Below are 17,514 nucleotides of genomic sequence, written 5' to 3'. Positions count from 1 at the left end.
CCTATCCTGCCTGACTATCGTCTGAAGGATCTCTCCCCTGTCCTGTCTGACTCTAGTCCGAAACCTCTCTCATATTCTGCCTGACTCTCGTCCCAAACCTCTCTCTCCTGTCCAGCCTGATTCACGTCCTAACCCTATGTCTCTTGTCCTGCCTTACTCTCGTCCCAAGCCTCTCTCTCCTGTCCTGCCTCACTCTCGTCGCAAGCCTCTCTCTCCTGTCCTGCCTGACTCTCGTCCTAAGACACTCTCTCCTGTCCTGCCTGAGTCTCGGCCCAGCCTCTCTCTCCTGTCTTGCCTTCCTCTCGTCCCAAGCCTCTCTCTCTTGTCCTGACTGTCTCTTGTCCCAAGGATCTCTCCCGTGTCCTGTCTGACTCTCGTCTTAAGACTCTCTCTCTCCTGTCCTCACTAACTCTGGTCCCAAGCTTTTCTCTCCCGTCCGGTTACATTCTTGCACCAAGTCTACCTCTCATATCCGACCTGACTTTCGTCCTAAGCCTCTCTATCCTCTCCGGCATGACTCTCGTCGCAAGCCTCTCTCTCATGCCCAGTCTGACTTTCGTCCCAAGCCTTTCTCTACTGTCCTATATAACTCTCAACCGAAGCCCCTCTTACCTGTCCTGTCTGACTCTCGTCCCAAGACTCTCTCTCTCCTGTGTTGCCTGATTTTCGAACCAAACCTCTCTCTGCTATCCAGCCTGACTCTCATCCAAAGACTCTCTCTCCAGTCCTCCCTGATTCTCTTTCCAAGCCTCTCTCCTTTCCAGCCTGACTCTCGTCCAAGCCTTTATATCCTGTCCGGTCACACTCTCGTCCCAAGCTTCTCTATCCTGTCCTGCGTGACTCTCGTCCTAAGCCTCTATCTCCCGACCTGCCTGACTCTCGTCGCAAGCCTCTTTCTCCTGTCCTGTCTGACTCTCTCCCCACTTTTCTTTCCCGCCTGACTCTCGTACGAAGCCTCTCTCTCCTGTCCGACCTGACTCTCGTCCAAAGCCTCTCTATCCTCTCCGTCAAGACTCTCGTCCCAAGCCTTCCTCTCATGTCTTGCCTTACTCACATCCCAAGCCTCTCTCGTCCTGCCTGAATCTCGTCCCAAGCATCTCTCCCCTGTCCTGTCTGACTCTAGTCCCAAGCCTGTCTCTTATATCCTCCTGTCTCTCGTCCCAAGCCTCTCTCTCCTGTCTAGCCTGATTCTCGTCCCAAGCCTCTCCTGTCCTGCTTGACTCTCGTCCCAAGACCCTCTCTCCTGTCCTGCCTCACTCTCGTCGCAAGACTCTCTCTCCTGTCCTGCCTGACTCTCGTCCTAAGCCAATCTCTCCTGTCCTGCCTGACTCTCGTCCCAAACATCTCTCCCCTGTCCTGTTTGACTCTAGTCACAAGCCTCTCTCTTCTATCCTGCCTGACTCTCGTCCTAAGCCTCTCTCTCCTGTCCACCCTGAATCTAATCCCAAGCCTCTCTCTCCTTTCCTGTCAAATCTTTGCCCCAAGTCTATCTCTTCTGTCACAACTGATTCTTGTCCTAAGCCTCTCTATCCTCTCCGGCATGACTCTCATCCCAAGACCCTCTCTCCTCCCGTGTCCGACTCTCGTCAGAAGCATCTCTCTCCTGTCCTGTATTGCTCGTCCCAAGCCTATTTCTTCTGTCCTGCCTGACTCTCGTCCCAAGCCTTCCTCTCCTGTCCTGCCTGATTCTCTTCCCAAGCCTCCTTCTCCTGTCCAGCCTGACTCTCGTCCCAAGCCTCTCTCTCCTCTCCGGTATGATTCTCGTCCCAAACATCTCTCTCCTGTCCTGCCTGACTCTCGACCCAAGCCTCCATCTCCTATCCGGTAACACTCTCGTCCCAAGGCTCTCTATCCTCTCCTGCCTGACTCTCGTCCAAAGACTCTCTCTACCTTCCAGCCCGACTCTCGTCCCAAGACTCCCTCTCCTGCCCTACCTGACTCTCCTCCCAAGATTCTCTCTCCTGTCCTGCCTGACTCTCGTCCCAATCCTCCCTCTCCTGCCCTACGTGACTCTCCTCCCAAACCCCTCTCTCCTGTCCTGTCTGACTCTCGTCCCAAACTTCTCTTTTTACTGTCCTGCTGACTCACGTCCCAGGACTCTGTCTCCTCTCCTACCTGACTCTCGTCCCCAGCCCCCCTCGCCTGTAAAGCCTGACTCTCGTCCCGGTCCTCCCTCTCATGTGCTTCCTGACTCTAGAACCAAGCCTCTCTGTTCTGTCCACACTGATTCTCGTCCGAAGCCTCTCTCTACCTTCCGGTGTGACTCTCGTACTAAGACTTCCTCTCCTGCCGTACCTGACTCTCCTCCCAAGCCTCTCTCTCCTGTCCTGCCTGATCCTCGTCCCAAGCCTCACTCCCCTTCCCTACCTGACTGTCCTCCAAGCCCCTCTCTCCTGTTCTGCCTGACTCTTGTCTCAAGCCACCCTCTCCAGTACTGCCTGACTCTCTTACAAAGCCTCTCTCCTGTCCTGACTGACTGCCGTCCCAAGCTTCTCTCTCCTGTCCGGTTAGATTCTTGCCCTAAGTTGATCTCTCCTCTCCTTTCTGACTCTTGTCCTAAGCCTCTTTATCCTCTCCGGCATGACTTTCCTCCTAAGCCTCTCTCTCCTGTCAAGCCTGACTCTCGTCCCATGCCTCTCTCTATCTCCCGGCCTGACTCTCGTCCCAAGCCTCTCTCTCCAGTCCTGCCTGACTCTCGTCGCAAGCCTCTCTCTCCTGTCCTGTCTGACTCTCTCCCCACACTTCACTTTTCTTTCCCGCCTAACTCTCGTACCAAGTCTCTCTCTCCTGTCCGACCTGACTCTCGTCCTAAGCCTCTCTATCCTCTCCGTCAAGACTCTCGTCCCAAGCCTCCTTCTCATATCTTGCCTTACTCACGTCCCAAGCCTCTCTCTGCTGTCAAGCCTGACTCTCGTCCCAAAAATCTCTCCCTGTCCTGTGTGACTCTAGTCCCAAGCCAGTCCCTCACATGCTGCCTGAGTCTCGTCCCAAGCCTCTCTCTCCTATCCAGCCTGATTCTCGTCCCAAGCCTCTCTCTCCTGTCCTGCCTGACTTTCGTCCCAAGCCTTTCCCTCCTGTGTTGCCTGACTCTCGTCGCAAGGATTTCTCTCCTGTCCTGTCTGACTCTCTCCCCACACTTTACTTTTCTCTCCCGCCTGACTCTCGTACGAAGCCTCTCTCTACTATCAGACCTGACTCTCGTCATAAGCCTCTCTATCCTCTCCGTCAAGACTCTCGTTCCAAGCCTCCCTCTCATGTGTTGCCTTACTCACGTCCCAAGCCTCTCTCTCCTGTCCTGCCTGACTGTCGTCCCAAGCCTCTGTCTCCTCTCCTGCCTGACTCAGGTCCCAAGCCTCTTTGTCCTGGCCTCCCTGACTCTCGTCCAAAGCCTCTCCCTTCTGCCCTAGTGACTCTCGTCGTAAGCTCTCTCTCCTCTCCTTTGTTTCTCGTCCCAAGGCTCTCTCTCATGTCTTCCCTGACTCACGTCCCAATCCTCTTTCTCCTGTGTTGCCTGGCTCTCGTCCCAAGCCACTTTCTCCTGCCCTGCCTGACTCTATTCCGAATCCTCTCTCCCCAGTCCTGTTGTGTGTCGCTGCTCGACGGCTGCCACGGCGCTGGAGCTCCCGTCTTTTACTTCTTTTTTTCAACCTTTCCTCGCAAGTCTGCCATTTTTGGACTTTCCTACAGTAACCTTGGATGCCTCTGGAACAATGCTACCAACATGGAAGCAGAAATCTTACGTGATTTGTGGCATAATTCTTTGTGTTATAATGGTGATTGCAGCCACGAATGTAAACATCCGGTACGACAGTGCTTCCCTGCTCAACCTGCGACCCTCGCTGGACTCACCTCTACATGCCGAATTCATCAATAATGTAAGAAGACTACAAGAACTACAGGCAAGTCACAAGGAGAAGGTATACTCAGAAAATGAAACAGCTAGAAAGCACAACAAGCGAAGAAGAGGGCGGCGCAGCGGTGTACGAGTGAGAACGAGGAGACGTGGCATGAAGACCCCACTGCCAACTATCACCTTTGGTAACATACGCTCAATTAGAAATAAAATGGATGAGTTATGTACCAACTGTTTATCCAAGAATATAGAGACAGTGCAGTAATTGCCCTCACGGAAACTTGGCTGCAAGATTGGGATGCGGACAGTACAGTGACTATTGACGGATTTGTATTGGTACGGTCTGACAGGGAGGGTGTTGATAAGGACCGAGGGGTGGGGTTGCTGCTTACATTAATGAGAGATGGTGCTCACAAATTAATGTTAAGGAAATCTACTGTGACAATAACATAGAGTACTTAGCGTTTACCTGTCGTCCCTTTATTTGCCACGTGAATTTAACAAGATAATTTTAGTACTTGTGTATATACCCCCGGATGTGGAATATTCTATAGCAACTGATATTTTAGAAAACTGTGTTACAAAGTGTGAAAATGAAAGCCCAAACAGTGCAGTAATTGTTTTAGGAAATTTTAACCATTGCGATTTTCAAGGAAAAGTTCCCACGTATGAACAAACAGTAAATTGTCCCACTAGAGGTAATGCGACACTACACAAGATGTATTGCAATATTAAGGATGGATATAAAGTTTTCCAACGACCAAACATTGGAAATAGCGACCACAACATGTTATACTGCGTACCTACATATAAACAATTACTGAAAAGAGTGAAACCGAAAGAAATTGAGATTAGCAAATGGGATAATAACAGCATGGAACAACTACAAGCATGTTTTGACTGGACTGACTGGTCTGTCCTCATAGAAAATGGGACCGACATCAACACTAATTTAGACACTTTTAATGCATATATCCACTTTTGCTTTGATATGATCGTCCCACCCAAAAAAATAAAGATATATCCAAACAATAAACCATGGATTAAAAAAGAACTGAAATCAATGCTAAATGGAAAACATAGACTTGTGCGGAATGGAAGTGATGCTAAAAGAAGAACATTGCAAAGAAACATAGATAAGAAAATAACTGAATCTAAAAGAATATACAAAGAAAAATTTGAAGGGATGTTTAAGACAAATAGAATAAAAGACGCTTGGAAGGGACTTAAAACTCTGTGCGGGCACAAGAAGAAACAGAGTATGCTTGAACCAGAAAATATCAACATATATGTGAATGAAATGAATGCGTTTTCGCGAGATTTGAAAGACATGATTTCAGTGATGCGTGTAATGAGGTAATGCCAGAAATACAATCTAACAATGATGAGAGAATTATAATTAGGCAAGAAGACGTGCAGAAGTCCCTGCAGAAAATACTAGCAGGTAAAGCTACAGGGCCTGACGGAATGCCTGCAAGGGTACTTAAACGCTGTGCTAAACAACTGACACCTGCACTGACCACATTATTTCAGGACTCAATAGATCAGGGAGTGGTGCCTTATAAATGGAAAGAATCGGAAGTGAAACCTATTGCAAAAATTAACTGTCCGAAAGAATCCAAAGATTTTAGATCTGCAGTATTGACATCTAACATTATGAAATGTTTAAAAAGTATACTGAAAAACTACATCTGTGAAAGAACAAATAATTTAAAAGACCCTATGCAGTTTGCTTATTGCTATAATAGGAGTGTACAGGATGCAACACTGACATTATTAAATGATGTTAACGAGCACTTAGATAAGACTAAATCACAAATTAGAGCACTGTTCATCTATTTTAGTTCAGCATTTAACACAATGGAACCTCATATTTTGCTTAATAAAATGTTACAAATGAGTGTAAATAGAAACATCCTAAAATGTTAGCTTTTTAACGCAGAGACCTCAATATACCAACGTAAATAATGTCAAGTCTAATGTGGTAGTTACCAACACAGGAGCCCCACAAGGTTGTGTATTGTCCCCTGTTCTCTTTACCTTGTACACAGATGATTGTAGGAGTGGAACTGATGACTGTATTATTATAAAATATGCCGACGATACAGTTATCCTAGGAAAAGTTTTCAATGATAATTATGAACCCTAGTTAACTCAAAAAAATTTGTTGACTGGAGTAAACAAAATTTTTTGGAGCTTAATGTTAAGAAAACTAAGATGATATTCAATTTCGGAACTAAAAATAAACATGTACCCGACTTATTAACAATTGAGGAAGAACACGTTCAAAGAGTAAACCAGGACAAGTATTTGGGACTTATGATTGATGACCAGTTGAAAGGCAGTGTTAATACGGATATGGTGTCAAGGAAATGTAAACAAAGACTACACTTTGTACGTATATTGCGCAACCTAAATGTACATAAAGTGATCATTAACTTATGTTACAAATCAATATTAGAATCAGTTCTAAATTTTTCAGTGACTGCCTGGTATGGGAAACTTACTTGTAAAGATAAAAATAAGTTGCAAAGAATTGTTAAAAAGGCAGGAAAATTAGGTGCGGCGACCACATCACTAGATAAGCTTTATCAGACAGGCGTAACGAAACAAGTAGATAGGATTATGAAAGATGTAATCCATCCGCTATACAATTGTTACACATATCTAAAATCAGGAAGGAGGTTAGCTTTGCCCATGCAGCGTACTGAGAGATATAGAAAGTCTTTTGTACCTAAAAGCATCCTCCTTTTCAATCATTTGTCATCACAATAGGAAAGTAAAATGTTAAAGTGTTTCCTTTAATACTTTATTGCTTTATTGATTTTATTATTCTTTTAATGTAGAAACACTAGGGAGCTGTCAAAGCCAAGAAGAATTTCATTTTGTAATATATCTTGTATTATAATTTGACTAATAAAAACTTACTTACTTACTTACTTACTTTCTTAACTCTCGTCCTAAGCCTTTCTCTCCCATACTACCTGACTCTCGTCCCAAGCCTCTCTCTCCTGTCCAGATTGACTCTCGTCCCAAGCCTCTCTCTCCTGTCCTGCCTGACTCTCGTCACAAGCCTCTCTCTCCTGTCCTGCCTAACTCTTTTCCAAGACTTCACTTTTCTTTCCCGCCTGACTCTCGCACTAAGCCTCTCTCTTTTCTCCTGCCTGACTCCTGTCACAAACCCCGGACTTCACTTTTCTTACCCGCCTGACTCTCGTACCAGGCCTTTCTCTCCTGTCCAACCTGACTCTCGTCCTAATTCTCTCTATCCTCTCCGGCATGACTCTCGTCGTAGGCCTCCCTCTCATGTCTTGCCTTACTCGCGTTCCAAGACTCTCTCTCCTGTCCTGCTTGACTCTCGTCCCAAGCATTTCTAACCTGTCCTGTCTGACTCTAGTCCCAAGCCTCTCTCTCCTATCCTGCCTGACTCTTGTCCCTAGCCTCTCTCTCCTGTCGTGCCTCACTCTCGTCGCAAACCTCTGTCTCCTATCCAGCCTGACTCTCGTCCGAAGCCGCTCTCTCCTGTCCTGCCTGACTCTTGTCCTAAGTCTCTCTCTCTCCTGTCCTGCCTGACTCTCTCCCCAGACTTCACTTTTCTTTCCCGCCTGACTCTCGTCCGAAGCCTCTCTCTCCTGTCCTGCCTCACTCTCGTCGCAATCCTCTCTCTCCTGTCCTGCCTGATTCTCGTCCTAAGCCAATCTCTCCTGTCCTGCCTGATTCTCGTCCCAATCCTCTCTCTCCGGTCCTGCCTGATTCATGTCCCAAGCCTGTTCCTCCAGTCCTTCCTGACTCTTTTCCCAGACTTCACTGTTCTTTCCGGCCTGACTCTCGTACCAAGCCTCTCTCTCCTGTCCTGCCTGACTCTCTTCACAAACGCCAGACTTCACTTTTCTTTCCCGCCTGACTCTCGTACCAAGCCTCTTTCTCCTGTCAGACCTGAGTCTCGTCCTAAGGCTCTCTTTCCTCTCTGGCATGACTCTCGTTCCAAGCCTCCCTCTCATGTCTTGCCTTACTCACGTCCCAAGCCTCTCTCTCTTATCCTGCCTGACTCTCCTCCCAAACATCTCTCCCCTGTCCTGTCTAACTTTGGTTGCAAGCCTGTCCCACCTATCCTGACTCACTCTCGTCCGAAGCCTCTCTCTCCTGTCCTGTCTGACTCTCGTCCCAAGCCTCTCTCTCTTCTGTCTTGCCTGACTCTCGTCCCAAGCCACTCTCTCCTGCCTTGCCTTACTCTCGAACCAAGCGTCTGTCTCCTATCCAGCCTGACTCTCGTCCGAAGCTTCTCTCTCCTACCCTGCCAGAGTCTCATCCCAAGCCTCTCCCTCCTGTCCTGCCTGACTCTCGTCCCAAGCTTCTCTCTCCTATCCAGGCTGACACTCGTGCCAAGCCTCTCTCTCCTCTCATACCTGAGTCTCGTCCAAAACCTCTCTCTCCTGTCTTGCCTGACTGTCGTCCTAAGCCTCTCTCTCTCCTGTCCTGACTGACTGTCGTCCCAAGCCTCTCCCTCCTGTCTGGTCAGATTCTTGCCTCAAGTCTATCCCTCCTGTCCAAACTGACTCTTGTCCTAAGCCTCTCTATCCTCTCTGGCATGACTTTCCTCGCAAGCCTCTCTCTCCTTCCGTGCCTGTCTCTCGTCCCAAGCCTCACTCTCCTGTCCTATCTAACTCTCGTCCCAAGCCCCTCTCTCCTGTTCTGCCTGACTCTTGTCTCAAGCCTCCCTCTCCAGTACTGCCTGACTCTCTTACAAATCCACTCTCCTGCCCAGCCTGACTCTCGTCCCAAACCTCTCTCTCCTGTTCTGCCTGACTCTCGTCCAAAGCCTCTCTCTCCTGTAATGTCTGCATCTCGTCCCCAGCCCCTCTCTCCTGTAGAGCCTGACTTTCGTCCCCAGCCTCACTCTCCTGTGTTTGTTGACTCTCGTTCCAAGCCTCTCTCTCTCTCCTGTCCTGCGTGACGCTCGTCCTAAGCCTATATCTACCTTCCGGCCTGACTCTCGTCCCAAGATTCCCTCTCCTGCTCTACCTGACTTTCCTCCCAATCCTCTCTCTCCTGTCCAGCCTGACTCTCGTCTCATGCCTCTCTCTACCTTCCGGCCTGACTCTCGTCACAAGCCTCTCTCTCCAGTCCTGCCTGACTCTCGTCGAAGCCTCTCTCTCCTGTCCTGTCTGACTCTCTCCCCACACCTCACTTTTCTTTCCCGCCTGACTCTCGTACCAAGTCTCTCTCTCCTGTCCGACCTGACTCTCGTCCTAAGCCTCTATCCTCTCCGTCAAGGCTCTTGTCCTAAGGCTCACTCTCATTCCTTGTCTTACTCACATCCTAAGCCTCTCTCTGCTGTCAAGCCTGACTCTCGTCCCAAGCATCTCTCCCCTGTCCTGTGTGACTCTAGTCCCAAGCCAGTCTCTCACATCCTGCCTGACTCTCGTCCCAAGCATCTCTCCCCTGTCCTGTGTGACTCTAGTCCCAAGCCAGTCTCTCACATCCTGCCTGACTCTCGTCCCAAGCCTCTCTCTCTCCTGTCCAGCCTGATTCTCGTCCCAAGCCTCTCTCTCCTGTCCTGCTTGACTTTCGTCCCAAGCCTTACCCTCCTGTGCTGCCTGACTCTCGTCGCAAGCCTTTCTCTCCTGTCCTGTCTGACTCTCTCCCCACACTTTACTTTTCTTTCCCGCCTGACTCTCGTACCAAGCCTCTCTCTACTGTCCGACCTGACTCTCGTCATAAGCCTCTCTATCCTCTCCGTCAAGACTCTCGTCCCAAGCCTCCCTCTCATGTGTTGCCTTACTCACGTCCCAAGCCTCTCTTTCCTGTCCTGCCTGACTCTCGTCCCATGCATCTCTCCCCTGTCCTGTCTAACTCTTTTCCCAAGCCTGTCTCTCATATCCTGCCTGACTCTCGTCCCAAGATTCTCTCTGCTGTCCAGCCTGATTCTCGTACCAAGCCTCTCTCTCCTGTCATGCCTGACTTTCGTCCCAAGGATCTCTCGCCTATCCTGCCTCACTCTCGTCGCAAGCCTCTCTCTCCTTTCCTGCCTGATTTTCGTCCTAAGCCGATCTCTCCTGTCCTGCCGGACTCTCGTCCCAAGCCTCTCTCTCCTGTTCTGCCTGTCTCTCGTCCCAAGCCTCTCCTGTCTTGACTGAATCTCGTCCCAAGCATATCTCACGTGTCCTGTCTGCCTCTAGTCCCAAACCTCTCTCTTCTATCCTGCCTGACTCCCGTCCCAAGCCTCTCTCTCTTGTCCAGCCTGACTCTCATCCCAAGCCTCTCTCTCCTTTCCTGTCAAATCTTTGCCCCAAGTCTATCTCGTCTATCACAACTGACTCTTGTCCTAAGCCTCTCTATCCTCTCCGGCATGACTCTCGTCCCAAGCCTCTCTCTCCTCCCGTGTCTGACTCTCGTGACAAGCCTCTCTCTCACTTCCTGTATGACTCGTGCCAAGCCTCTTTCTCCTGTCCTGTCTGACTCTCGTCCCAAGACTCTCTCTCTTGTCCTTCCTGACTCTTGTCCCAAGCCTCTCTCTCGTGCCCTGCTGACTCTACTCCAAGCCTCTCCCTCCTAGTCCTGCCTGACTCTCGTCCCAAGCCTTTCTCTCCTTCTCCTGACACTCGTCCCAAGCCTCTCTCTCCTGTCCGCTGACTCTCGTCCCAAGCCCTCTCTCCTGTCCTGCCTGACTCTCGTCCCAAGCCTCTTCTCCTGTCCTGCCTGACTCTCTCCCCAGATTTCACTTTTCTTTCAGCCTGACTCTCGCCAAGCCTCCTCTCTTTCCTGCCTGACTCTTCACAAACCAAGACTTCACTTTTCTTTCCGCCTGACTCTCGTACCAGCCTCTTCTCTCCTGTCAACCTGACTATCTTCTAAGCCTTCTCTTCCTCTCCGGCATGACTCTCGTCCCAAGCCTCCCTCTCATGCTTGCCTACTCCGTCCAAGCCTCTCTCTCACCCTGCTCTCTCAGATCCTCAGCCTGTCTTTCTGCTCTATCAGCCCTGTCTCCTACCTCCTGACTCTCGTCCCAAGCTCTCTCTCTCCTGTCCTGCCCTCACTCTCGCCAAGCCTCTCTCTCTTCTGCCTGACTCTCGTCCTAAGCTCTCTCTCCTGTCCTGCCTGACTCTCGTCCAAGCCTCTCTTCTCCTGTCTCCTGACTCTCGTCCGAAGCCTCTCTCATCCTCTCCTGCCTGACTGCTCTCGTCCCAAGCCTCTTTCTCGTGCCCTGCCTGACTCTATCACGAATCTTTTCTCCCCAGTCCTGTTTGACTCTCGTTCTAAGCCTTTCTCTACTATACTACCTGACTCTCGTCCCAAGCCTCTCCCTCCTGTCCAGATTGACTCTCGTCCCAACCCTCTCTCTCCTGTCCTGCCTGACCCTCGTCACAAGCCTCTATCTCCTGTCCTGCCTGACTCTCTCCCCAGACTTCACTTTTCTTTCCCGCCTGACTCTCGTACCAAGCCTCTCTCTTTTTTCCTACCTGACTCTCGTCAAAAACCCCAGACTTCACTTTTCTTTCCCGCCTGACTCTCGTACCAAGCCTTTCTCTCCTGTCCAACCTGACTCTCATCATAATTCTCTCTATCCTCTCCGGCATGACTTTCGTCCCACGCCTCTCTCTCCTGTCCTGCCTGAATGTTTTCACCAGCCCCTCTCTCCTGTCCAGCCTGACTCTCTTCTCCAGCCCCTCTTTCCTGCTCTGCCTGACTCTCGTCCTAATCCTCTCTCACCTCCCGTGCCTGACTCTCGTCCCAAGACTCTCTCTCTTCTCCGGTATGACTCTCGTCCCAAACATCTCTCTCCTGTCCAGCCTGACTCTCGACTTAAGCCTCCATCTCCTGTCCGGTCACACTCTCGTCCCATGCCTCTCTATCCTCTCCTGCCTGACTCAGGTCCCAAGCCTCTTTGTCCTGCCCTGCCTGACTCACCTCCCAAGCCTCTCTCTCCTGTCCTGCCTGACTCTCGTCCCAAGCCTCCCTCTCCTGCCCTACCTGATTCTCCTCCCAAGCCCCACTCTCCTCTCCTGTCTGACTCTCGTCCCAGACTTCTCTTTCCTGTCCTTCTGACTCACGCCCCAGGCCCATGTCTCCTCTCCTACCTGACTCTCGTCCCCAGCCGCTCTCTCCTGTATAGCCTGACTCTCGTCCCGGGCCTCCCTCTCATGTGCTTCCTGCCTCTCGAACCAAGCCTCTCTCTCTCCTCTCCACCCTGACTCTCGTCCGAAGCCTCTCTCTACCTTCCGGTCTGAATCTCATACCAAGACTCCCTCTCCTGCCCTACCTCATGTCCTGCCTGATCCTCGTCCCAAGCCTCACTCCCCTTCCCTACCTGACTGTCCTCCAAGCCCCTCTATCCTCTCCTAACAGACTCTCGTTCGAAACCTCTCTCTCCTGTTCTACTTACTCACGTCCCAAGCATCTCTCTCCTTTCCTAAATGACTCGTTCCGTGTCTTTGTCCTGTCCTGCCTGACTCTTGTCCCAAGCCTTTCTCTCCTGTCATGCCTGACTCTTGTCCCAATCCTTTCTCTCCTGCCCTACTTGACTCTCGCCCCAAACCTCTCTCTCCTGTCCTGCCTGACTCTCGTCGCAAGCATCTCTTCATTGTCCTGTGTGACTCTAGTCCCAAGCCTCTCTCTCATATCCTGCCTGATGCTCGTTTCAAGCCTCTCTCTCTTGTCGTGCCTCACTCTACTCGCAAACCTCTGTCTCCTATCCAGCCTGACTCCCGTCCTAAGCCACTCTCTCCTGTCATGCCTGACTCTCGTCACAAGCCTCTTTCTCCTGTCCTGCCTGACTCTCTCCCCAGAATTCACTTTTCTTTCCCGCCTGACTCTCGTACCAAACCTCTCTCTTTTGTCCTGCCTGACTCTCGTCAGAAACCCCGGACTTCACTTTTCTTTCCCGCCTGACTCTCGTACCAAGACTTTCTCTCCTGTCCAACCTGACTCTCGTCGTAATTCTCTCTATCCTCTCCGGCATGACTTTCGTCCCAAGCCTCTCTCTACTGTCCTGCCTGAATGTCTTCACCAGCCCCTCTCTCCTGTCCAGCCTGACTCTCATCTCCAGTCCCTCTCTCCTGCTCTGCCTAACTCTCGTCTTAATCCTCTCTCTCCTCTCGTGCCTGACTCTCGTCCCAAGCCTCTCTCCTCTCCGGTATGACTCTCGTCCCAAACATCTCTCTCCTGTCCTGTCTGACTCTCGACCCAAGCCTCCATCTCCTGTCCGGTCACAGTCTGTCCCAAGACTCTCTATCCTCTCCTGCTGACACTCGTCTCAAGCTTCTCTACCTTCCGGCCTGACTCTCGTCCCATGATTCCCTCTCCTGCCCTACCTGACTCACCTCCCAAGCCTCTCTCTCCTGTCCTGCCTGACTCTCGTCCCAAGCGTCACTCTCCTGCCCTTCCTGACTCTCCTCCCAAGCCCCACTCTCCTCTCCTGTCTGACTCTCGTCCCAAACTTCTCATTCCTGTCCTGCTGACTCACGTCCCAGGCCTCTGTCTCCTCTCCTACCCGACTCTCGTCCCCAGCCCCTCTCTCCTGTAGATCCTGACTCTCGTCCCGGTCCTCCCTCTCATGTGCTTCCTGACTCTGGAACCAAGCCTCTCTCACCTGTCCACCTTGACTCTCGTCCGAAGCCTCTCTCTACCTTCCGATCTGACTCTCTTACCAGGACTCCCTCTCCTGCCCTACCTGACTCTCCTCCCAAGCCTATCTCTCCTGTCCGGCCTGACATTCGTCCCAATCCTCATTCCCCTTCCCTACTTGACTGTCCTCCAAAAACCTCTATCCTCTCCTGACAGACTCTCGCTCGAAACCTCTCTCTCCTGTTCTGCTTACTCACGTCCCAAGAATCTCTCTCCTCTCCTACCTGACTCTCGTCCCAACTCTTTGTCCTCTCCTGCCTGACTTTTGTCCCAAGCCTCTCTCCCCGGTCTTACCTGACTCTTGTCCCAAGCCTTTCTCTCCTGCCTTACATGAATCTCGCCCCAAACCTCTCTCCTGTCCTGCTGACTCTCGTCCCAAGCCTCTGGCTCCTCTCCTGCCTGACTCAGGTCCCAAGCCTCTTTGTCCAGGCCTCCCTGACTCTCGTCCAAAGCCTCCCCCTTCTGCCCTAGTGACACTCGTTCTAAGCTCCCTCTCCTCTCCTTTCTGACGCTCGCCCTAAGGCTCTCTCTCATGTCTTCCCAGACTCACGTCCCAATCCTCTCTCCTGTGTTGCCTGGCTCTCGTCCAAAGCCTTCTTCTCCTGCCCTGCCTGACTCTATTCCAAATCCTCTCTCCCCAGTCCTGTTTGACTCTCGTCCTAAGCCTTTCTCTCCTATGCTACCTGACTCTCGTCCCAATCCTTTCTCTACTGTCCAGATTGACTCTCGTCCTAAGCCTCTATCTCCTGTCCTGCCTGACTCTCTTCACAAGCCTCTCTCTCCTGTCCTGCTTGACTCTCTCCCCAGACTTCACTTTTCTTTCCCGCCTGACTTTCGTACCAAGCCCCTCTATTTTGTCCCGCCTGACTCTTGTCACAACCCCAGACTTCACTTTACTTTCCCGCCTGACTCTCGAACCAAGCCTTTCTCTCCTGTCCAACCTGACTCTCGTACTAATTCTCTCTATCATCTCCGGCATGACTCTCGTCCCAAGCCTCTCTCTCATATCTTGCCTTACGTCCCAAGCCTCTCTCTCCTGTCCTGCCAGATTCTCGTCCCAAGCATCACTCCCCTGACCTGTCTGACTCTAGTCCCATGCCTCTTTCTCCTATCCTGCCTGACTCTCGTTTCAAGCCTCTCTCTCCTGTCGTGCCTCACTCTCGTCGAAAACTTCTGTCTCCTATACAGCCTGACTCCCGTCCGAAGCCTCTCTCTACTGTCCTGCCTGACTCTCGACCCAAGACTCTCTCCTGTCCCGCTTGACTCTCTCCCCACACTTCACTTTTCTTTCCAGCCTGACTCTCGTACCAAGCCTCTCTCTCCTGTCCTGCCTGAATCTCGTCACAAACCCAAGGACTTCACTTTTCTTTCCCGCCTGACTCTCATACCAGGCCTCTCTCTTTTGTCCTGCCTGACTCTCGTCACAAACCCCAGACTTCACTTTTCTTTCCCGCCTGACTCTCGAACCAAGCCTTTCTCTCCTGTCCAACTTGATTCTCATCCTAATTCTCTCTATCCTCTCCGGCATGACTCTCATCCCAAGCCTCTCTCTCCTGTCCTGCCTGAATGTCTTCACGAGCCCCTCTCTCCTGTCCAGCCTGACGCTCAACTCCAGCCCGTCTCTCCTGCTCTGCATGACTCTCGTCCCAAGCCTCTCTCTCCTGTCCTGCCTTACTCTCGTCCCAAGCCTCTCTCTCCTGTCCACCCTGACTCTCGTCCCAAGCTTTTCTCTCTTGTCTTGCCTGACTCTCGTCCCATGCCTTTCTCTCATGCCCTACCTGGCTCTCGCCCCAATACTCTCTATCCTGTCCTGCTGACTCTCGTCCCAATCCTCTGTCTCATCTCCAGCCTGACTCAGGTCCCAAGCCTCTTTGTCCTGGCCTCCCTGACTCTCGTCCAAAGCCTCCACCTTCTGCCCTAGTGACTCTCGTCCTAAGCTTTCTCTCCTCTCCTTTCTGACTCTCGTCCCAAGGCTCTCTCTCATTTCTTCCCCGACTCACGTCCCAATCCTCTTTCTCCTGTGTTGCCTGGCTCTCTTCCCAAGCCTCTTTCTCCTGTCCTGCCTGACTCTATCCCGAATCCTCTCTCCCTAGTCCAGTTTGACTCTCGTCCCAAGACTTCCTCTCCTATGCTACCTGACTCTCGCCCCAAGCCTCTCTCTCCTGTCCAGATTGACTCTCATCCCAAGCCTCTCTCTCCTGTCCTGCCTGACTCTCGTCACAAGCCTCTCTCTCCCGTCCACCCTGACTCTCGTCCCAAGCCTTTCTCTCTTGTCTTGCCTGACTCTCGTCCCATGCCTTTCTCTCCTGCCATACCTGACTCTCGCCCCAAACCTCTCTCTCCTGTCCTGCTGACTCTCGTCCCAAGCCTCTGTCTCATCTCCAGCCTGACTCAGGTCCCAAGCCTCTTTGTCCTGGCCTCCCTGACTCTCGTCCAAAGCCTTCACCTTCTGCCCTAGTGACTCTCGTCCTAAGCTTTCTCTCCTCTCCTTTCTGACTCTCGTCCCAAGGCTCTCTCTCATTTCTTCCCCGACTCACGTCCCAATCCTCTTTCTCCTGTGTTGCCTGGCTCTCTTCCAAAGCCTCTTTCTCCTGCCCTGCCTGACTCTATCACAAATCCTCTCTCCCTAGTCCTGTTTGACTCTCGTCCTAAGACTTTCTCTCCTATACTACCTGACTCTCGCGCCAAGCCTCTTCCACCTGTCCAGATTGACTCTCATCCTAAGCCTCTCTCTCCTGTCCTTCCTGACTCTCGTCACAAGCCTCTCTCTCTTGTCCTGCCTGACTCTCTCCCTAGACTTCACTTTTCTTTCCCGCCTGACTCTCGTACCAAGCCTCTCTCTTTTGTCCTGCCTGAGTCTCGTCACAATCCCCAGACTTCACTTTTCTTTCCTGCCTGACTATCGTACTAAGCCTTTCTCTCCTGTCCAACCTGACTCTCGTCGTAATTCTCTCTATCCTCTCCAGCATGACTTTCGTCCCAAGCTTCTCTCTCCTGTCCTACATGAATCTCTTCACCAGCCCCTATCTCCTGTCCAGCCTAAATCTCGTCTCCAGCCCCTCTCTACTGCTCTGCCTGACTCTCGTGCTAATACTCTCCTCTCGTGCCTGACTCTCGTCCTAAGCCTCTCTCTCCTATCCTGCCTGAATGTCTTCAACAGCCCCTCCCTCCTGTCCAGCCAGACTCTCGTCTCCAGCCCCTCTCTCCTGCTCTGCCTGACTATCGTCCCAAGCCTCTTTCTCCTGTCCTTCCTGACTCTCGTCCCAAGCCTCACGCTCTTGCCCTACCTGACCCTCCTCCCAAGCCCCACTCTCCTCTCCTGTCTGACTCTCGTTCCAAACTTCTCTTTCCTGTCCTGCTGACTCACATCCCAGGCCTCTGTCTCCTCTCCTACCTGACTCTCGTCCCCAGCCCTTCTCTCTTGTAGAGCCTGACTCTCGTCCCGGGCCTCCCTCTCATGTGCTTTCTGACTCTCGAACCAAGCCTCTCTCTCCTGTCCACCCTGACTCTCCTCCGAAGCTTCTCTCTACCTTCCGGTATGACCTGCGTTCCAAGACTCCCTCTCCTGCCCTACCTGACTCTCCCCCCAAGCCTCTCTCTCCTGTCCTGCCTGACTCTCGTCCCAAGCCTCCCTCTCCTGCCCTACCTGACTCTCCTCCCAATCCCCACTCTCCTCTCCTGTCTGACTCTCGTCCCAAACTTCTCTTTCCTATCCTGCTGACTCACGTCCCAGGCCTCTGTCTCCTCTCCTACCTGACTCTCGTTCCCATCCCCTCTCTCCTGTAGAGCCTGACTCTCGTCCCGGGCCTCCCTCTCATGTGCTTCCTGACTCTTGTCCCAAGCCTCTCTCTCCTGTCTACCCTGACTCTCGTCCGTAGCCTCTCTCTACCTTTCGGTCTGACTCTCGTACCAAGACTCCCTCTCCTGCCCTACCTGACTCTCCTCCCAAGCCTCTCTCTCTTGTCCTGCCTGACCCTCGTCCCAAGCCTCACTCCCCTTCCCTACCTGACTGTCCTCCAAGCCCCTCTCTCCTGTCT

This window comes from Panulirus ornatus, chromosome 11, assembly GCF_036320965.1.
Source record: "Panulirus ornatus isolate Po-2019 chromosome 11, ASM3632096v1, whole genome shotgun sequence".
In the NCBI taxonomy this organism is placed as follows: Eukaryota; Metazoa; Arthropoda; class Malacostraca; order Decapoda; family Palinuridae; genus Panulirus; species Panulirus ornatus.
Note: the sequence above shows the minus strand (reverse complement) of the source record.